Raw genomic sequence first — 20,597 nt, 5'->3', positions numbered from 1 at the left:
CCTTTTCTGACTTTTAAATATGGTGAGAGGACATCTCATTGAGAAACTCTACAAGACACCATAAAGGGAAAATGGGTTTTGGGAGACATACTTCTAGAAATGCCTTTAATAATGGGGAGTTGAGAACTAATAGCCAAGTAAGGTTAATATTTTCCCAAATCTCAAAATGTTCTGGGTATGCAATGGCCCCAGAATACCCATGCATGTGCTTCCATGTACTATTAGCAAGTCTGCGATCATTGCAAGCTAACTCCATTTAGTCATAAAGTAAAAAGAAAAATGAGAAACTTGCTTACAATACATAGCAATCCTTTGACAAACAAATGAAGATCCTTTCTTGAAAAACCAAACAAGAAAACCCACTTGTTCATATAGTGTACTTTTTCCTTAATGTGAAAACACTTTGCAACTTAAAATTTGTACAGATTTCAGCCACATCCTCAGCATCACTATAAGCATATGGCAAATGCAAAGTAGCAGATGCACCTTAGATGGATTGCATGATACTCTGCTTTTTAACAAGTGTACAGGTAATCTGTAGCAGTTTTAAGGAGCTATGTTTTAGAGGACCTTTACTTTTGTTAACATTTTTACAATGAGGCCATTATGTTAAAGTTACATGTTGAAAACACACCTAGCCTTTTTTTTTCTAATTGGTGCAAAATTACATTTGAAAACATTTTCAAGATTGTAAAGGTTGAAAAACATAATTTTTCCATGGATGAATCAAATATCTTGATAGTTAAATGCAGTAAAGGTTTTTAGGAACTTTAGGAATTAACAACGTGAATAAAATTGTATGCACCTGGGTTATAAATTAACAGACTGACATTTGCCTCTTCAACTTGGTTTGAAAATGTTGTTCCATTCCCGTTACTTGCCACAAGCATGTTGTACCTGAGGTAGCCCCTGCCTTGGTCCCAGATAAAACATAATTCAAAGACTGTAGACAAGCTCAGTGCCCTGCAACAGAACCACCCTGCTAAGCCCTTCTTTGATCAGTCAGATAATTGTTAACATGAACAAGAAAATAAAGAGTTAGTGGTATTAGCCACTGAGTTTTGAAATATCATATACTTTTAAGTACATTTTTTCATAAATGAGGCTATTTTCCCAATTTTTAATCAAATACTATTTAGTTTTAGTTTCTTCTCAAAATCTTTTTCAATAGGACCATCAATTTTTATAAAATATATCTATCTATATAAGTGGATGTTTAAATATTATATTTGTCACCTTTTATCCAGGTGGTCAAATCAGAAAAGGCTATTAGCTCAGCCTGAGTGTACAATTTCTGTTCTTGACCACAGAATTTTATCCCTGTGTCCTCCTGTCTCATCAATCACGTGGACTAAATGAGATGGCACCTGGCATGAGACTTTAAGAAATAAAAGAGAAGCCTATGGTCCCATTTTGCTTCTTCTACCCGACATGTGCCTGGCTGTCTGTCTCCCTTGATGCATGGCAGAATCTGGTTGGAATGAGAACTGATCAGAACTTTATCTTCTAACTATTTTTCACTTTCTGCTTAGTGATCTCTCCTGAGGGTCTTGAAGCATCCTCAAAGAGTAACACTCAAGTAACCCCAGCACTGCAGGTGCAAAGATGTCACAATTGCACAGATGAGTAGCACTCAGACTCTGACCCCTCAGAGTACTGATATCCATTCCCTGAAGACAGACAGTGGCGCTGTCCAAGCAGGCAGGTAGCAACTCCTTGGGTGATTTTTAAATTTCCATACCACCATTCCGCACAACATTTTCATTAACCCAGACTCAGGACCTCTTCTCCTTAATAGTTTTGAGAAACTCTGTTTATGTTCCTGAATTTCATTTACTATAAATCTGTTCCTTTCCTTCAACCAGTTAAACTATTTTGCTTTCCCAGCGTTTCTCTAGGATTCAAGGAAGCAGTTTTATTAATGCTACTCCAAATTCCTATGGAATAGTCATCCATTCTGGAATTAGAGCTTTATGCACAGCCAGAAAACACCCATGCAACAGTCCGTATATTTAATCTTGGCAGGCCCTGAAGTCAAACCTTTGTGGTTGCAGAGAGAACTTTAATGCTTACAGTTTGTATGGCATTAGTAAAGTTACTTAACCTTCCGTTGCCTCAGTTTCCATATCTGCGATACTGTGACAATAATAGGTCCTACCTTATAGGTCTATTTACAATTTTAAAAAGCCGGGCGCGGCGGCTAAACTCTGTAATCCCAGCACTTTGGGAGGCGGGCAGATCACGAGGTCAGGAATTCAAGACCAGCCTAGCCAATATGGTGAAACCCCGTCTTCACATCTTTTATTATGTCTATTCACAAGAAATTAATGTTTTGTGATGCTTTTTAAAAAGCATATTTCACAATTCCATCTCCAATTTGTTTGTTGCTGGTATGATCTTTTTTTACCCATGGTTTTTATATTTATTGACTTTTCTAAATGTATTTATTCATTCAAAAATATGTATTAGCCTTTACTACATTCGCCTGATTTTTAAAGGTCCTTTGAATCCTGAACTAGCTAATAACATTAAATGGACTTTTTGAAATAAAATTATATATGTTCCTTACAAAAATTCTGTGGGCATCCCTACCAGATTTAGATACTTGACTTTCTGAATTTATTTTCAAAATAAGTTCTCTGTTTATTATTGATTCACCAAGACAAAATAAATAAATATTTTCCTATTAACACCTTAGTCTCTACAAGTAATCATCAGCTCTATGTAACTATTATTGCAGACTGCAAGCCCATTTGCTGATTATCTACTGATGCTCTTGACATAAAAATGCAACACTCTAGAGGAGACCTGATCCTGCGCTGCTTGGATCATAAGAGAGAGACCAATAAAATAATGGAGTATATACCTGAAATTTTGAATAGTCAAGCATTCCAATCGTTGTATTATTTTCTCAGAATGTATTTCTTGAAGATTCAAAGCACAAAAAGAATGCAATTTAGCAAGCATTTACTTAATAGGGCAAGGATGATACAGTGTTTAATAATGTACCTTCTAGAGCTGTGGTCAAGACAGATTTTGGTTCTCCTCATTTCATTAAAAAAAGACAATGATTTGTTGATTTCTCCCATGTGCCTAGGAAAGGAGCGTGTCAACACATTCTAGATATAACTAATTCTGTTATAGAGCAAAAACCAATGATATCTTCTCAGTAGCATTTTTTGTCTCATATGTAAACTTAGAAAATAATTATTAATTAATAAATAATTTTAGCAGCTTTAAAATTATGCACTTTCAAATATGTTCCTAGGCACCTCTTTTCTTGCAGTTCAACGAATTAACTTGCAGTTCAAATATGAATTCACCTGATAAGAAAAGAATAGTGTGTCTTAACAAATACTATAGTACATTGCACTGAACCTTCTACATATCTAGGACTCAAAAATATATTTGACACATTTTAAAACATGAAAATATTAGATCAGTGCTTCACATTTAATTAATCTTTTAAGGTAATTTGTGCATTGGCTTTTTGTTAGACATATCAATTCTTCAATTTTTTTATTTCTATGTTTGAATTTAAATATATTTAAATTGGTTTAATAAAATTATAAAATCAAATTTCTATAAGCAACAAGGAAGTAAATTCTATATCAAATACTGAACCATAAATGTTTGTAATGAACTCTGAAATAAAGATTACAATATTATATTGAAACAGTGGAAAGTTCACAAAGAAGTACGTTAACGCTCACAATAATGAATAACAAACTAAAGGTAAAACTGATCTGTATATAATCACATTACTTTATCCAGTCTATCACTGATGGACATTTAGGTTGACTCCATGTCTGCTACTGCGAATAGTGCTGAAATGAACATTCATGTGCATATGTCTTCATAATACAACAATTTCTATTTCTTTGAGTACATACACAGTAATGAGATTGCTGGATCTAATGGTAGTTCTGTCTTTAGCTCTTTGAGGAATTGTCACACTGTCTTCCACAATGGTTGAACTAATTTATACTCCCACTAAGAGTATATAAGCATTCGTTTTTCTCCACATCCTCTCCAGCATTTATTTTTTGACTTTTTAGTAATACCAGTTCTAACTGGTGTGAGATGATATCTCATTGTGGTTTTGATTCGCGTTTCTCTAACAATCAGTGGTATTGAACTTTTTTCCATATAAGTGTTGGCCACGTGTAAGTCTTTTGAAAAGTATCTGTTCATGTCCTCTGCCCACTTTTTAATGGGGCTATTTTTTTCTTGTAAATTTGTTTAAGTTCTTTATAGATGCTGGATATTAAACTGTTGTCAGATGCAGAGTTTGCAAACATTTTCTCCCATTCTATAGGTTGTCTGTTTATTCTGCTGATAGTATCTTTGGTTGTGCAGAAGCTCTTTAGTTTAATTAAGTCTCATTTGTCAATTTTTGCTTTTGTTGCAATTGCTTTTGGTGTCTTTGTAATGAAATATTTGCCCATGTCTATGTCCTGAATGGTATTGCCTAGGTTGTAGGATTTTTAGAGTTTTTGGGTTTTACATTTAAGTCTGTAATCCATCTTTAGTTAATTTTTGTATATGGTGTAAGGAAGGGGTCCAGTTTCAATCTTCTGCATATGGCTACCCAGTTATCCCAGCACAATTTCTTAATAGGGAGTCCTTTCTCCATTGCTTGCTTTTGTCAAATTTTTCAAAGATCAGATAGTTGTAGGTATGGAGTCTTATTTGCGGGTTCTCTATTCTGTCCCATTGATCTATGTATCTGTTTTTGTACCAGTACCATGCTGTTTTGGTTACTGCAGCCTTGTAGTATAGTCTGAAGTCAGGTAGTGTAATGCCTCCAGCTTTGTTCTTTTTGTTTACAATTGCTTTGACTATTTGGGCTATTTTTTGGTTCCATATAAATTTTAAAACAGTTTTTTCTAGTTTGTAGATAATCACAATGGTACTTTAATGATAATAGCATTGAATATATAAATTGTTTTCAGCAATATGGTCATTATAACGAAATTGATTCTTCCTGTCTATGAGCATGGAATGTTTTTCCTTTTAATTGTGTCATTTCTGATTTCTTTGAGCAATGTTTTATAGTTCTCTTTATAGAGATCTTTCACCTCTTGGGCTAGCTGCATTCCTAGGTATTTTCTTTCTCTTTGTGGCAATTTTGAATGTTATTGCATTACTGATTTGGCTCTCAGCTTGGCTCTTCTTGGAGCACAGAAATATTAGTAATTTTTGTACATTGAGTTTGTATCCTGGAACTTGGCTGAAGTTGTTTGTCAGCTTAAGTAGCTTTGGGGCTGAGACTATGGGGTTCTCTAGAGATATAATCATGTGGGGCCAGGCGCAGTGGCTAGTGCCTGTAATCCCAGAGCCTTGGGAGGCCAAGGTGGGCAGATCACTTGAGATCAGGAGTTCGAGACCAGCCTGGTCAACGTGGTGAAACTCCATCTCTAGTAAAAATACAAAAGTTAGCTGAGCATGGTGGTGCATAACTGTAATCCCAGCTACTCAGGAGGCTGAGGATGGAGGATCATTTGACTCCAGGAGGTGGAGGTTGCAGTGAGCAGAGATTATACTGCTACACTCCAGCCTGGGTGACAGAGCAAGATTCTGTCTCAAAAAAAAAAAAAAAAAAAAAGAGGAAATCATGTCATATGCAGCAAGGATAGTTTGACTTCCTCTCTTCCTGTTTGGGTGCTTTTTATATCCTTCTTTTGCCTGGTTGTTCTGGTCAGTACTTCTAACACCATGCTGTTAGGATTGGTGGAGAGAGGGCATCATTGTCTTGTTACAGTTTTCAAGGGGAATGCTTCTAACTTTTGCCCACTCAGTGTGATGCTGGCTATGGCTTCATCCTAGATGTCTCTTATTATTTTGAGGTATGTTCCTTCAATATCTAGTTTGTTGAGAGTTTTTAACGTAAAGGGATGTTAAATTTTATCAAATGTCTTTTCTGCATCTATTGAGATAATCAAGCCATTTCTGTGTTTAGTTCTGTTTATGTGATGAATTATATTTATTTATTTGCATATGTTGAACCAAACTTATATCCTGGGGATAAAGTGTCTTGATCATGGTGGATTAGCTTTTTGATATGTTGCTGGATTTGACTTGCTAGTATTTTGCTGAGGATTTTTGAATCGATGTTCATCAACCATATTGGCTTGAAGTTTTTTGTTGTTGTTGTTGTGTCTCTGCCAGGTTTTGGTATGATGCTGGCCTCATAGAATGAGCTAGGGAGGAGTCCCTCCTCCTCGATATATATATATATATATATATATATATAATTTTTTTTTTTTTGAGACAGAGTCTTACTCTGTTGCCCAGGCTGGAGTGCAGTGATGTCATCTCGGCTCACTGCAAGCCCCACCTCCCGGGTTCAAGCAATTCTCCAGCCCCAGCCTCCCATGTAGCTGAGATTACAGGCGCATGCCACCATGCCAGGCTAATTTTTCTGTATTTAGTACAGACAGGGTTTTACCATGTTGGCCAGGCTGGTCTCGAACTCCTGACCTCAATTCACCCACCTCAGCCTCCCAAAGTGCTAGAATTACAGGCATGAGTGACCACACCCAGCCTTTCCTCCTCAATTTTTTGGAATACCTTTAGTAGGAATGATAGCAGCTCTTCTTTGTCCATCTGAAGGAATTCGGTTGTGAATCCGTTTGGTCCTGGGATTTTTTTGGTTGGTAGGCTATTTATTACTGATTCAATTACAAGCTCATTTTTGTTCACTTCAGGGACTCAATTTCTTTCTGGTTCAGTCTTGGGAAGGTATATGCATCCAGGAATTTATCTATTTCTTCTAGATTTTCTAGTTTTTGTGCATAGAGGTGCTCATAGTAGTCTCTGATGGTTAGTTGTATTTCTGTGGGGTCAGTGATAATGTCCTTTTGTCACTTCTAATTTTATTTATTTGGATACTCACTTTTTTCTTCTTTATTAGTTTAGTTAGTGGTCTATTTATCTCATTAGCTTTTTCAAAATAAAAACAGATACCGGTTTCATTGATCTTTTGAATTTTTTTGTGTGTCTTATCTCCTTCAGTTCAACTCTGATTTTGGTTATTTCTTGTTTTCTGCTAGATTTGGAATTGGTTTTCTCTTGTTTCTCTGGTTCTTTTAGTTGTGATGTTAGGCTGTTAATTTGAGATATAACTTTCTGATGTGGACATTTAGTGCTATAAACTTCCCTTTTAACACTGCTTAACCTGTGTCCCAGAGATTCTGGTATATTGTATCTTTGTTCTCATTCATTTCAAAGAATGTTTTGATTTCTGTCTTAACTTCATTATTTACCCAAGAGTCATTCAGGAGCATGTTTAATCTCCATGGTTTTGAGTGATTTTCTTAGTCTTGAATTCTACATTCATTTTGCTGTGGTCCAAGAGAGAGGTTGGCATGATTTTGGTTCTTTTGCATTTGCTGAATATTGATGTATGTCTGATTGTGTGGTCAATTTTAGTGTATGTGCCATGTGGTGATGAGAATATGTATATTCTGTTGTTTTGGGGTGAATAGTTCTGCAGATTTCTATAAGGTCCATTTGAGCCAGGGTTGAGTCCAGGTCTTGAATATCTTTGTTAATTTTCTGCTGCAGAAAATTAATTATACAGATTATAATCTGTAAAATACTGTCAGTGGGGTGTTGAAATTGCCCACTATTATTGTGTGGGTGTCTAAGTCTCCTTGAAAGTGTCTAAGAACTTTCTTTATGAACCTAGGTGATCTTGAGCTGGCAGCATATAGCTTTAGAGTAACTAGATCTTCTTGGTGAATGGCATTACCATTATGTAATGCCCTTCTTTGTCTTTTTTGATTTTTGCTGACTTAAAGTCTGTTTTATCTGAAATTAGAATTAAAACCCTGTTTTTTTTTCTGTTTTCCATTTGCTTGGTAGATTTTTCTCCATCACTTTATTTGAGTCCATGGGCTTCACCGCATGTGAGATGGGTCTCTTCAAGGCAGCATACCACTTGGTCTTGCTTCTTTATCCAGCTTGCCACCCGGTGTCTTTTAATTGGGGCGTTTAGCCTGTTGACATTCAAGGTTAGTATTGATATGTTAGATTTGATACCACCATCATGCTGTTAACCTGTTATTTTGCCAACTTGTTTGTGTGGTTGCTCTATAAGGTCACTGGTCCGTGTACTTCAGTGTATTTTTATAGTGGCTGAGAACAGTGTTTCATTTCCATATTTAGTGCTTCTTCCAGAAGCTCATGGTAGGCAGGTCTGGTGGTAACAAATTTCCTGAGCATTTGCTTGTCTGAAAAGGATCTTATTTCTCCTTTGCTTCTGAAGCATAGTTTGTTCAAATACGAAATTCTTAGCTGGAATTTATTTTCTTTAAGAATGTTAAATATAGTTCCCCAATCTCTTCTGATGAGAGGTCTTCTGTTAGTCTGATAGGCTTCCCTTTGTAGGTGATCTGTCTTTTCTCTCTAGCTGCCTTTAACATTTTTTTCTTTCATTTTAACCTTTGAGAATTGATGATTATGTGTCTTGGGGATGATCTTGTGAAGTATTTTGTGATGGTTCTCTGCATTTACTGAATTTGAATGTTGGCCTCTCTACCTAAGTCAGGAAAGTTCTCATGGATGATGTCCTGAAATATGTTTTCCAGATTTTTTCCATTCTCCCCCATCCTTTTCAGAAATGCCAATGAGTAATAGATGTGTTCTCTTTATGTAATACATATTTATTGAAAGTTTTGTTCATTTTTTTATTCTTTTCTTAAAATTTTTGTCTGCCTGTCTTATTGCAGAAAGTCAGTCTTCAAGCTCAGATATTTTGCCTCAGCTTGGCCTATTCTGCTATTCATACCTGTGATTTCATTATGAAACTCTTGTATTGTGTTTTTAGCTCTGTCTGGTAAGTTATATTCTTTTCCAAAATACTGGCTATTTTGTCTGTCAGCTCCTATATCAATTTATTGTGATTTTTAGCTTCCTTAGGTAGGTTTCAACAATCTCCTGAATTTCAATGATCTTTGTTCTTATTTATATTCTTAATTCTGTTTCTTTTATTTCAGCAATCTTGGCCCAGTTAAGAACCCATGGCTGGATAACTAGTTTGGCATTTGAAGAAAACAAGGCACTCAGTCTTTTTGAGATGTCAGAGTTCTTATGCTGATTCCTTCTCATCTTTGTGGGCTTTCAGTCTTTGAAGTGGCTGTCCTTTGATTTGGTTCTTGTTTTTGTTTTTTTCTTTTATTCTGTTTGATAACCTTGAAGGTTTGATTGTGGTATAAGCTGGGTTCCGTCAATTGGCTTCATTTCTGGAAGATTTTATGGAGCCAAAGCACAGCTCAGGACTCTTGGACTGCATGGTCTAACCCTTGGGGACAGGTATTGGTACCCACCTTTGTTCTCTGGCTCCTCAAGGTTAAGAACCTGATTCACTGGAGGGGCCAAGGTGCTCTTGGACTGCTGGTCACAAGACTTCTGTGGGTGGTGCCAGCCAAAGCACTTCATAGGGTGGTGGCAGCAGGATCCATCCTTGTTTGTATGTGTCAGCAGCAGTGGCAGCCACAGGTGTGCACTCATCAGCTGTGGCAGGATGCTAGTGGGTGCTGGGGTGCCAGCTTCCATGCAAGCATTTTCAGCAGAGACAGTGGCAGCATGACTCGTGGGGGGAGTGGGGCCTGCCAGTGACTGTACACACATTTGAGCTGGTGGTGTATTAACACAGGGGTGGGGAATTGGTAGGCACAGGACTGTATGCAGCCTCTGTGCAGGTTCACGTGGGCAGTGGTGGCCACTCAAGGTGAGGGTGTGTTCGCTTTTCACTATGACTTTTTTTGTGCCAGCAACTGTGTCAGCACAGACAAAGTGGCACAGGGGAGTCTGTGCCACGAGGGATGCTGCAGTGGTGGAATAACACTGGTGACCTGGTATATGTCCATGGGAGCCACTCTGCTGGAGTACTTTCCCTGTCAGATGCAATCTGCCAGTGAAGGAGCTATGATGTGGGCCCCCAGGATGTACCTAGGGGCTGCAATGCAAGCAGGAATGGTGAGGCTGTGGCCCTGGGAGACAGTAGCAGCCCAAGGGACACTCAGATCAGATTGTCCCTGTTTCATGGACAAGATCACTCTGCAGAGTTTATGTCGTACAGTTCCCCTAGGACTAAAGCCTAGGGGCATAAGTGTCCCTGGCCATACTCCACTACAGACACTCCTGCACCAAACGCTCTGGGCTCTGTGCTGGCTGGAATTCTGTCCCTATCATTTCTGTAAGTAGCTCTCCCTGACAAATCAAGTGTCTTTGGTGTTCAAGGGATTCCAGACACCCAAGTTGCTCCTTGTTGGCTCAACTCATCCCTATCACAGGAGTCACTGGGAGCGAGGACTGTGTCCTGGTACATGGTAGCCCCACACAGTGTTCCCAGCTTCCTTCCCCTTCAGCCCAGTTTCTTTGTCTTCCTTTCATCTATTCTTAGTGCCTTCCCTCTGAAGATCTGCTAGAAGTGCACCAGTCTTTCTAATGTCATGGTCCTTTGGTGCGAGCTCTTCCTCCTGGCTGTGACTAGTCAGCCATCTTGGAGCAGCTGTCATGGAAATAGAATTCTATGTTGGCAGGTCTTTTCTTTCATTACTTGAAATGGTGTTATTTCCTTCTAACCTTCATAGTTTTTGAGAAGGAATTCTCTGTCATTCAAATCATTTTCCCCTAAAGATTACGAGTAGTTTTTTAAAAATTCTGCCTTTAAAGATTTTCTTTGTGTTTAGTTTTTAGAAGTTTGACTAGGATACGCCTTACCATAGATTTCTTTCTGTTTATCTTGTGTCTACATCCATTTCCTTTTGGCCTATTTTCTCACTGTTGTTTAGATTGGATAATAGTAATTATCCAATTACTAATAGATAATTATTATCTATTATCTATGATCACTTTCCTATGTCTACTCTTTTCTGCTATTAGGCCATACACTGAGCTGCTCATATAGTGATTGTATCTTTCAATTCTAAAATTTCCATTTTTCTTTTATTAAATTTCGTATTTCATTCTTTATGCCATTATTTCATTTGTCTCAAGCTTTTTTTGCAATTGTTCATTGATGCATTTTTATGGTGGCTGCTTTAAAATCCTTTTAAGATAATTTTAACATATCTGTCATATAGGGGCTAAATAGCTACTGGTTTTCCTTTCCCATTCAAGTAGAGATTTTCTTAATTTTTGGTATAAAAACTGCAATTTGATTGATATATGGACCTTTTCGATGTTGTGTTATAGTCCTGGACCTGATATTTTGAATGTTCTAAGAAGCTCCCAGTTCATGAAAATGCTGTGGCTGCTGGACTACAGAGGCAAAGAGCCAATTAGATAAAAGATTTTCTATCCTACTTGCATCTATAAATATTCTGGGAAGATTTTTAAACATGCAGCTGCCTGAACTCCAGTCAAGTATTTTTAGCCAACTAGGCTAGGATAAGAGCAGGCAGCAATACTTTTAAAATATAGATTCTAGTATGTGGCTAGAATTACCTTGAAAAGGGTGATTCATAGCTTTCAAGTGTGAATGAACACCTGAAAATGAACACACATGATACATGTTGCTGAGGGAAGTATATCGTAAGACACAAAACTAAAAAATTTCCATGCATTTTTTGAGCCTTGGAGGTTCTTGCTATAGCTGCACTTCTCCTGAAAGAGCTGGAGCAATGGAGCCACTTAGAAATATTTTCCTTTTCCTACCTTCTTTTAATTATTTGTAATTTTACTTTACATTAAGTTGAGGATTAATTATCATCTAATTATGGTGTGTGTTCTTCAATCCAGACATATTCCCAGATATATTCCTCCTCTAACCAAAAATGTAGCAGAAAACGATCTTTTCATGATAGTTTTACTATTTGCTGAAATAGGTATGTTTGGTTGCCTTCTTGTCTACTGGTATGAGGAAGCTTGCATTACCATAGCTTGAGGTTTAGCTTCAGGATTATCTATAGTAGTCCCGAGTAGAAGCATGTACTCCTGGATATCCATAGATGCCTGTGGCCAACAGGGTCTAAAATTGCTTTATTGGACACACATGTCCACCAGCTGGGTTCCTGTTTAGGATGACTAAAGAGTCTGCTTGTACTCCTGGCCCTTGGCTTCCTGAACCATTACTTCATTCTACTATGGTCATTGGTTTAAAGATTCAGAACACCTTGAGGGAGAGCATCTAAACTCTGCAGAATATTATACCCTTGTGGATTTATTTGGGTGATATATTTGGTAGGACCAATGGATGCTATAATCACATGGCTATTATTTTGTTTCTTTCCCCACAATGTAGGAACATAGTTCTGAAATATTCCCATATTAATACAAAAAACGCTCTCAGAGCACTGAGATAGCCAATTGTCTGTGGGCAGGAAAGGTAAACATACATCTAGAATACAGGAGAATCCTAGTTAGGATGCATCAGAGTCACCTCCAGGGGACAGTGATCTGATATCCCTAATAACCACCCACTTGTTGAAGATATTTGTCTCTGCTGTTGAGAAGTTGGATACCCAGAAGTGGCAACAGTGGGATTAACACAGGTGGCGATGGTAGTTGTGAGGCATGGCTCAAGTCATTTTACTCATTCATAGCCCTGTTCAGGCCATCATGTCTACTTCATTACAGACTCTATTATGCAAATATTGTGGAAGTTAAGAGAAAAGACTGAGTTCAGTTATCTGCTTATAAGGGGATGAGCCTTCCAGTATGATTGGTTGTTTGGTGTCTTACTGTGGAAGATATTCTCTGCTTTTTGCAGAAATAAATAAAATTTTGCACATGTAATTTCTTACTCATATGCGTGCATCCACATACCTCTCCTCTAGAGCTTCTTCTCTGTGATCTTCCAATTTTCTTTATCAAAGACTGTGGCCAACCAGCTATCACTAATTCATGCATATACTTGACTCAGTACATTTCTCTCTCCACACTAAGTTGAACACTACATGCTGTCCTCAAATATCTGCTAACTCAAGATAACACCTCACAGTCACCCGTGATTGTGGCCAAAATGTGGGAGTAGCCCACTTTTACTTGCAGAAATATATGATGCTAACCCATTCAAAAAGCTTAGATTTTCTTATTGTTGTTTTGGTTTTCTTCTTTTATTTGTTTGCATTTTTGGTTTCCCCCTTTGCTATTAGCTGATTGAGAAAACTCCTGAGGTCACTGGAGTGGGCTGATGCAAAGGTGTTAGAGTAAGAGAGAAAAATGATAGGAAGAACTGGAACACCTGTTTATGTAAATGAAGCATGGCCTCTGAATCTGCTTGAACCAAACCCCAAAGGTACCTAATATTCATGCTAATATTGAATGGTGCGAAGTCTCACCTGACCCTAAAAATTGGTGAGACTGGCTTCCTCCACTTATGAGGGGCAGTTCGGTCACATACTTTTTAAATGCCTCATGGGACTACCTACCATTACCTAGTGATATTCTGCATTTTGAACAAGAATTTTTGTATTTTTTATCTGGTCATTACTTGGTCTTTTCTAAAATTCCAGGGATTTATGCCGTGAGTTTTATTGGAGTTTGCAACAAAGTTCACAAAGCATTCCCATCTAATGCAGATGCATCTAGCACCGAACAATGTTCTGGATCACATGGCTCAAGTGACAGTCACTTGTATCACAGCCCAAAACCTTCTGCAAAACCTCTTTTTCTGAGCCCACTCCAAAAATATAGCCTTCCAAGTTAGCTTGTAAGTGGGGTGGTGGAGTAGACCCAAGTGTGGGATTTGTTACGTTGTTGCCAACACTGTGCTGCATTCTCAGTGGTTGGAGCTGCAAACTACAATTATTTGTCCTTACCTTGAAGGGGATGAGCCAACGCTACTCATGCCCCTTCACTAAATCCCTAATACCTTCTCCAATGTGACAGGCCCTTAAATTTCGTAGGGTTGAATCCCACACTCTGGTCCTCATGTGCTTTCACTGAATACCCAGAGCCATTATTATTTTTTGCTTATCATATCTAGTTACCATGATGACATCAATATTGTGTTGTATGGGGTGATGCATTGTGAAGCATCCACAGGATCAAAGTTTCTTCAGCCTCATTGTGAGTGTTGTCAGGAAAGTTAACATAGCCCTGGGCCGAAACTGAGGATGTGAGCTGCTGTTCACCCCAGATGACTGCAGAGCCTCCCAGAGACTGCGATGGACTCTGCCTTCATTCTGTGGCTGCGCCCTGGGTCTGGTCAAACCCTGCGGGAGGCTCAGCTGCGCTCATCTGCAGGTGCCAGCAGAGGGCGCCTCTCACATTCACGGAAGGGGCGGGAAGGGCGCTCTCCTGACAACAGTGATGTCTGTGTATTTAAAACAACAGGACATTCCCATAATTTGCATGTATCCTTCCTCCCACATCTGAAGTGGTCCTGCCTCTCAGTATCTTATAAGAGGCTTTTTCTCCTAGATGCGTCTTCAGCAACACTGAAGTCAAGAGCACTGAGATGGTGTCCCCGTTGCAACTCCTGTGGCTTCTGCTCCTCTGGGTTCCAGGTGAGAATATTTAGAAAAAGCTAAAACTAATTCTTTGAATCATTAATTTTCTTAATTAGGAACCTAGCACCATATGGAACTTGGCTTGTTTTTAAATGTGATTTTTTTTTTTTAAGTAATGCGTATTCTTTCATCTTGTCCTACTAGATTAGTGGTGATTTCATTAAGCAGATACTTATATTGTGCTAATGTTTGCTGTATGGTTTCAGCCTCCAGGGCTGATATTGTAATGACACAGTCTCCAGCTTTCCTCTCTGCGACTCCAGGGGAGAAAGTCACCGTCACCTGCCGGGCCAGTCAGAGCACTGGTAGTAGCTTACGCTGGTACCAGCAGAAACCAGATCAAGCCCCAAAGCTCCTCATCAAGTACGCTTCCCAGTCCATCTCAGGGGTCCCCTCGAGGTTCAGTGGCAGTGGATCTGGGACAGATTTCACCCTCACCATCAGTAGCCTGAAGTTGAAGATGCTGCAACTTATTACTGTCAGCAGGGCAGTAAGTACCCTCACACTGTGCTACAACCTAAAACAAAAACTAGTTCAGCCTGGCTGAACAGAGAAACTGAGCAATACCCCGTTTTTATGATACTTGCAGGTGCAGTTGGGGAAATAATCTACCAAATACCATCACGTATGGCCCATTCAGCAAAGCTGACACCCAAGAGTCAGTGCCTCATACTTTCATCTTTACCCACATAACTTTCAAACTAGGAGAAGAGTTGTTGAAGATTACTTCTCCTGTTTCTTTCCATATGTGTACATAAACTGTCCTTTACAAGTTGGTAAAAACTGTGGATTGTTCTTCAGGGCTACAGTAATTCATTTATGACAAAATCACTTTAAAGGGCAAAGATTAGGAAACAGTCAGGTGACGGCCTGGAGCTCTTTTGACAGAAGAGCCATGGACTCAGGTTTCAGTCATTGTGGGTTCAAAGGAATGAGACATTGTTCCTATTTCCAAAGCAGCTCTGTGAAGTCTGACATTTGTTAAATCAGATTAACATTTAAGGTTCACTTTCACTGAATATTTGGGTTTTGAAACATGAAACTGATCCATCAGGAACAGGGTTATAAATATCTAGCTATGGCTTTGGAAATGGGTGAAGGGCGACAGGCTAGTCAGAGACGACACCGGTGGCAGCCAAGAGATCTTTATTGGAGAGGTAGAGGTCAGGTCGCGCGGGGGAGAGAGAGAAGAGAAGAGAAGAGAGAGAGAGAGCTGCTGGTGTGCTGGGTTTTATATCCTTTGGGCTTACGTGGAGAGGGCCCGAGGGAAGGCGAGAGATGCTTCTTTCTGATTGGCCCTCCTTTGGCGGATTCAGACAGTGCCAGGTCAAGGAGGGGAGAAGAACCCGGAACCGGCGCCATTAAGGTACCCCTGTTGCCTAACAATGGGGACTATCCCAGAAACAATATTTACCTGGAATAAAAAAGGAATCAGCGTCTTTTGTTGCCAGTCTTAGAAGCAGGACAGGGCTACGAGCCAAAGAAGGTTGAAATTACCAACTCTTAATTCCTCCATAAGAACTGCTTCACCAAAATCTGAGTGTACCAAAGCAAAACCTACAAAGAGAAAGCAGCTTCAGGAACTCAAGTAAGATGCAAAAACAAAATGGACATTTGATTTTATATGTTGTTTGACATATGAAACACAGGGAGATCACCCATGATCCTTGGAATGTTCTTTTCTGCACATCAAAAGCATTGTCTGTCTCCTGTTTTTCCACCTCTATTATCCAAATTGCAGTTTGAAAAAACGTATTTTTTAAATTTTCATTATTCTTGATTGAAAGACCAGTATCTTATTGCTAACATTTTTTAATACCAAGAGCAACTAAATTCATTTTTTGACTTTGTTTCCTGTGTATTTGTTCCTTTATTTAAAAATAACTTTGGAATACAATGCAGTCGTTGAGAATTCAGGCTTATACTCAGTGACATTTTTGTTAAAGATTTTCATTGTATTTGGTCACAAGTTACATCAATTTTCTATCAAATGTTTTTAATAAAACATATTTTATTTCAAAGAAGTGAAAAAATGCATTGTAAGAAATGATGTGTTTCAGACACTGCCACCAATTCTCTCCACAAGACGTTTCCAGTTGGAGAACATCTTCTGGAAAGAAACTTGAATTTTGTGTCATGGTTGGTTAAACACAATATCAAGAAAGGCTGAGGAAGAAACAGCATTCTGTAAGATTCTTTAGTTTTTATGTGTGGGCTGTTTCTATGTGTTCTGAAGCATGTTGCTTTCAACCTATATTCCGCTTATTCTATGGATATGCAGAAACCTTAAGGAAAATAAAGTTGTAATTAGAAATATCTGGTCCTGATATTGGACACCTGCCTGAGGTCACTTATTAGACCCTCCCCATGCTTCAAAGAACTGACTCCCCCACCTCTCTATCAGGACCCATCCTCCGTGAGAACCTTTCTTCCTTCCGTGTTGTGTACAATTAATCATATTGGACATTTTACATGCAAAGCAAAATTTCAAAATGATGCTTGTTACTCCTACAAATATGTTTTTATAGATTCGTGTCCAATTAATCTTTTTCAACTGTAAAAGTAGTTAAGTGTCTCTAGTTGAGGGGAATATATCATATATTTTTCCAATAAGAAAGACAGACATATTTTTGAATTTAATGAATTTTCACTTCGTATCATATTTTTCAGGAACAAGTAAATGCCATCATTTGAGGGTAAGTTGTATGTGAATAATTAAGACAAATTTTGATCCCAAGTACTGATATTCAGTAGGGGAATGAGCCATGCAGAGAACAATTACCACATAATGAAACTGAATAGAATACTTTCAGTAGTTGACAAACTGCATAAAAGTCAGGCAATGATATGTGGTATCTGGAGGCTGAGGCCATTTATTTGTGCTGATCAGGGAAGGTCTCGGGGTCATACTGAAGATGTATCTGAGTGATGAGAAGACAATGAAGTGACCATGGTGAACCGATCACCATTAGGCGGGCAGGGACCGGGGGATTTCAGATAAACAACTGTGTATTGAAAAAAGTATGTTTTTAAACCTTTGTAATAGCCAATCAATCCTATAATAATCCAACACCTTCTGTGATGTTATTCCCTTAAGAATAAAATTTATCCCAATATCTTTCACCAAATACCTTGGCCTGGATCATACCCATGACATAGAATGTTCTCTTGCTCAGAAGCTGGAAGCCCAGATCTCTCCTTTGTTGCTAGTCTGCAGGCTTCCTAAAGACCCTCCCTGCCACTCAAGCCCTTATCGGTGTGTTGGTTGCTGCCTTTGGGGTGGGACCATCTGAGGCAGGAGGAGCACTGGACACTGGACATAGGACTCTGGCCCTTAGTGTCCTGGTGCCCTGACCTCAGCTGTGGGGGCTCCATGTGACAGGATTCATATGTCCCATGGGACTGAGATTGAGTCCATTGCTCAGGGAGCCCAGCATTCACCTCCTGCATTCACCTCCTGCTTGGTCAGCCAGCAGGACTCTCCTGGGAAGCCCACAGAGTGAGACATCCTTAATACTGGGGAAGATTTGTGTTTTGTTTCCACCTCAGATTCTAGTGGCAACACTGTAGACCCCAGTCTCCAGTCTCCCCCTCAGTGTCTCCAAGAGAAAGAGTTTCTATCACCTGCCTAGAAGCAGTAGAATCCAGAAAAGATTCCAAAGATCCACCCACGTGGTCTGCTTTGACCAACACACAGCCCCAGCTTGGTGCAATGGTCCTGGAAAAGACCCTTGCTTGTTAATTAGCAACTTAGTTGTCCTGATGACATTGTGGGTTATTACTGTCTAAACCTGTGCTGTCTCACGTGGTTAACACTAGCAGTGCATAGCTGCAAATATGTAAATCAGACTAAATTAAAGTTAAAAATGTAGATTCTTAGTTATACATGCTGTATTTCAAGGGCTCGGTAACCACATAAGATTAATCACTACCCTTGCAGAGCATAAATACAGACATTTTCATCATCTTAGAAAAATTGTTTTGGCTGGTGCTGACCTCAGTGATGACATGTGGTCACTCAGTGTTACAGCTTAGAGCACAGGCCACAGCAGCTTTCATTCAGAGGGCAGTGTGGCCCGGATCCTTCTTGGCTGGAGCTGCCGCTGTGGTCCTCAGAGCTGCTCTGGAAGGGTTTCTTGGATGGGAGGAATGAGACTCGGCTGACAGTTCCAGATCAGGGCCCTGTGCTTGCCATCCCCACCCCTGCCATTATGTCTTGCAGGATTCCTCGTGGCCCATCATCTCTTTTCCAAAACCTTTGGCATCTCACATGGGTCATAGAATCTAGCCCATAATAATTTTTTGACAAATAACTTTTCTGAATATCTTTTGTCCTCAACTATGCAGCTAGTTTTTTGAGAAGAGAAATTATTTTGTGAATCTGGACTAGTGATGGATGAATCTGGCCTGAGATCCCCTTCGTTAATACCTGTGAAAAGACTCACGGTCAAGACTCACTGGGACTCAGCATCTATAATTCTACATAAGAGGCTAAGCTACAATCCTAACACTAGATGGTAGACAAACCCCATAATAACCCTAAGATATAAGCCTGATCGTAGAAATACTGGGAGAGGTTAAGAGTGATAGTGTCCTATAATCAACAGGTAGCCCCTAAGGCTGGAATGTGGTCTCTTGTGTTACCTAGAGTACCTGGGAGGAGCTGCCAGCATCCTGCATTGTGGGAACCACCTCTGTGCTCTGTGCTCTGAGAGTAGAAGCCCAGCCTTGCCTTCACTGCTGCCTTGGCTGTGTCCCCAAAGCCCATCTGCTATGGACCGAATTGTGCTTCAGAAATTCTTATCTTGAATCTCTAACCTCCAATATAGCTGCATTTGAAGATAAGGCATATAAGGTGGTAATTAGGGTTAAAGGAGATAATAAAGGTGGAGCCCTGATTCAATAAGACTAGTGTCTTTATAAAAAGAGACCCTACTGAGCTCTCCTCCACCCCCACCCTCCATGCATGCAGTGGGGAAAGGCCATGTGAGGACATGGACAGAAGGTGGCATCTGAAAATCAGAGGGAGGGTCCTCAGCAGAAAGAAGACCTTTCTGGACCTTGATCTTGGACTTTCCAGCCTTCCAAACTGTTAGAAGTAAACTTCTTTCCTTTAAGCCATCCAGCCCAGGGAATTTTGGTGTGGCAGTCCCAGCAGACAATCTACCATCTCCACCTTCTCTGAGCAGGATCAGCTTCAGGAGGCACCTTGTGGACTGTGGGACCCAGCTTTTCTTCTCTTCCTCCTTCTGTTCTGACTGCCTGGTGAGGACTGGGAACTGAGGCTTCATCCTCAGATACTTTGTATCAAACATGAACATTTCTTTGGTGATGAAGTTGTTAGCCCGCTTTATTTCTGATCACAATTGCATCAGATTGAATGAACTACTTGCTTCATATTAATATTGGGAGATTTGCATGTTTGTTCCGCACTTGGATAATAGTCAGCATGTTGTGTGGATGCCATCTCCAGCCCCCTCCCTGTGTCCCAAGTGAGAGGGTCACTGTCACCTGCAGGGCCGGCTGGAGTATGAACAACAGCCTAGTCTGGCACCAGCGGAAACCAGATCTGGCTCTGAGCTCCTGCTTGATCCTGCTGCCCCACTGGACATGATCCCTGCCTGGGTCAGGGGCAGTGGGCCTGAACATATGTCACTCTGGCCATCACCAACCAAGATGCCTTCAGAGGTAGGTGCTCCCTCCTCCTGTCCCCTATCATGCAAAATCTTCCCTAGCAACAGCTCTGCCCAGGGGCTGCTAAGGGTCTGAAGTCTTCTAAGGGGAACATGCTGGGGGACACCTCTGAATTCACATCGCCTCTTTGTCTCAAACTCCCTTCCCACCTCCTCTGTGGGCACCTCTAGTGTATCTTGTGGGCATCGCTGCACAGAGCATGTCAGGATGTTTTCTCCCACCTCCTTCTCTGAATTCATGATGCAAATTCATCCTCACTTCAGACACGGGCTGGCCATGCCTTGTTTCTCTTATATACATGGCCCGGCACGTTGCTGAACCCATAGTTCTGACCCCACTCCATGAATCTTTGTGGAAGAGTCATGGCTGGCAAGTTGTGGTTACTGGAGACCAGAAAGTAAAATGTCAAGTATTGAGAAGCTTGTGCATGGAGCAGAC

The 20,597-nt window shown here is 39.9% G+C and overlaps 1 pseudogene; it reads left to right on the top strand.

Moving 5' to 3' along the window:
* The first annotated feature begins 14,413 nt into the window (after positions 1–14,413).
* On the top strand, positions 14,414–15,158 carry LOC101175920 (annotated as a pseudogene).
* The last annotated feature ends 5,439 nt before the right edge of the window (positions 15,159–20,597 follow it).

This window comes from Nomascus leucogenys, unplaced genomic scaffold (assembly GCF_006542625.1).
Source record: "Nomascus leucogenys isolate Asia unplaced genomic scaffold, Asia_NLE_v1 Super-Scaffold_526, whole genome shotgun sequence".
Taxonomy (NCBI): domain Eukaryota; kingdom Metazoa; phylum Chordata; class Mammalia; order Primates; family Hylobatidae; genus Nomascus; species Nomascus leucogenys.
Note: the sequence above shows the minus strand (reverse complement) of the source record. Positions and strands in the feature narration are given on the sequence as shown.